A 2,823-nucleotide genomic window follows, 5' to 3' on the forward strand; every position below is an offset into this window, starting at 1 on the left:
GATGACGAGCTTTTGTTTTTTGCTAGGAGATTTAGAAGGATGATGAAGAACAAGGGAAAATACAAAGGTTCAAGTTCAAAGAAGCACAAGATCGACTTGAGCAAAGTGACATGCCATCACTGCAAGGAGGTTGGACACTTCAAGCTAAACTGTCCAAAGCTCAAAAAGGAGGACAAAGGAAAGAAGGAAAGGAAGAGAGTACTCATGGCAGCTTGGGAGGATCTTGAGAATGACTCAAATGAAGAAGAAGAATCTGAAGGAGATGACAAAGACTGCTTCATGGTTGGAAACAACAATCTTGATGAGGTAAACTATTATGATTTGACCATTGAGGATTTGCATGCTATTATTGATGATCTCACTTTAAACACATCAAAACTGCTTGATAAATACAATGAATGCAGATCTGAAAGAGATGTGTTAAGAGCTGAAAATGATTTTTTAAAAGAAAAAGTGAAGGAAACTGAATGTTCTTTGGACATCATTGAAGAAAACAGATTTCTAAAATCTGAACTTGAAAAATTAAAAGGAAAGCACATTATGGATCCTTCTCATGAGTTAATCGCTGAAAATGAAAGATTAAATGATATGATTAAAAGACTGAATGGTGACTTAGCAAAATTTGCTCAAGGTTCTAGCAACTTGGACAAATTACTTGCAAGTCAAAGACCATTGTTTGAAAAATCTGGTTTAGGCTACATAGCTAAGGAAGATGCATTTTCTAATACTTCCTCTATAAAATTTGTGGCTTCTTCATCAAATACCAAATCCATACCAAGCAAATCAAGTATCGGATATGTTTCAACTTGTGAAGAAAAATTTGATGAAGCATACACAAGTGAAACTGAGCCTTCACCAAGAATTGGTCCGAGTTCAAACCGGCCAGGTTTGTGTTACATTTCGAAAAATGAGGCTGTTTTCAAGAAACCACCATTTTACAACAAAACCTCATATTCGAAAGGTAAAAATGTTCAAAGAAATTCTGGTGAAAATGCTTTTGCAAAGAGGAACAACTTTAATAAAAATCAGTTTGTCAAAAGAAATGCATTTCCTCCAAAAACTAGAAAATTTCAACACTTTAATCATTTCAAGCAATATAACTCACCTCAATTTCAGCGACACACATATGAAAATCATTGTGTCAATTGCAAGAAATTTGGTCACTCATATGAATAATGTTTCATTGAAAAAAGAGTTGTTGGAAACAAAGTTTACAATGTTGTTTGTGATTTCAATGCACTTGGGCAACCAAGATGGATTAACTTCAAAGGATCCAAATTAATTTGGATACCTAAAGCTACTTGAAAATCTTCATGCAGATTTGCCTAGCATCCAAGAACAAAAAGGACATGTGGTACATGGATAGTGGATGTGCAAGGCACATGACTGGGAGGTCAACTTACTTCATCAAACTAAATAAGTATGATGGAGGTTTTGTGACCTTTGGAGATGATGGTAAAGGTAAAATCATTGCTGTTGGAAAAGTAGGTAATGAGCAATCTACTTTCATTGATGATGTACTTTTGGTATGTGGTTTAGAGCACAATCTTTTGAGTATAAGTCAGCTGTGTGATTTAGGGTATTTAGTTGTTTTCAAAAGGCTTGAATGATGTGTTGTTAATGAAAAGACAAATGAAGTGATGTTTGTTGCCAAGCGTTTCAATAATATGTATGGACTTACTCTTGATGAACTAAAGGATCAAAATGTAGCTTGTCTTCACTCTAAAGAATCTGAAAAGTGGTTATGACACAAGAGATTGGGCCATGTAAGTATGTTTCAAATAAACAAACTTGTAAAGAAAGAATTAGTAAGAGGTCTTCCTTTGATAAAGTTTGACAAAGACATCACTTGTGATGCTTGCCAAATGAGAAAACAAACAAAAAGTTCTTTTAAACCAAAGGAAGACATCTCTACTAAAAGACCACTTGAGTTGCTACACATTGATTTATTTGGTCCAACAAGAACTCAAAGTCTAGGTGGTAAACTGACGTTAGGATTTTATGGTAGTAAAGAAGTTCATAAAAATAGTCGCGTTGTAGATATAGTCTCTTGATGAGCGGATGTTTTATACGCTTTTTGGGGTTAATTTCATATAGTTTTGAGTATGTTTTAGTTAGTTTTTAGTCTATTTTTATTAGTTTTTAGGAAAAATTCATATTTCTGGACTTTACTATGAGTTGTGTGTTTTTCTGTAATTTCAGGTATTTTTCTGGCTGAAATTGAAGGAGCTGAGCAAAAATCTGATTCAGGCTGAAAAAGGACTGCTGATGCTGTCGGATTCTGACCTCCCTGCACTCAAAGTGGATTTTCTGGAGCTACAGAACTCGAAATGGCATGCTGAGTTGCTACACATTGATTTATTTGGTCCAACAAGAACTCAAAGTCTAGGTGGTAAACTGACGTTAGGATTTTATGGTAGTAAAGAAGTTCATAAAAATAGTCGCGTTGTAGATATAGTCTCTTGATGAGCGGATGTTTTATACGCTTTTTGGGGTTAATTTCATATAGTTTTGAGTATGTTTTAGTTAGTTTTTAGTCTATTTTTATTAGTTTTTAGGAAAAATTCATATTTCTGGACTTTACTATGAGTTGTGTGTTTTTCTATAATTTCAGGTATTTTTCTGGCTGAAATTGAAGGAGCTGAGCAAAAATCTGACTCAGGCTGAAAAAGGACTGCAGACGCTGTTGGATTCTGACCTCTCTGCACTCGAAATGGATTTTCTAGAGCTACAGGAATCCAAATGGCACGCTCTCAATTGCGTTGGAAAGTAGACATCCAGGGCTTTCTAGAAATATATAATAGTCCATACTTTACTCAAGGA

This window comes from Arachis ipaensis, chromosome B05 (genome assembly GCF_000816755.2).
Source record: "Arachis ipaensis cultivar K30076 chromosome B05, Araip1.1, whole genome shotgun sequence".
In the NCBI taxonomy this organism is placed as follows: Eukaryota; Viridiplantae; Streptophyta; class Magnoliopsida; order Fabales; family Fabaceae; genus Arachis; species Arachis ipaensis.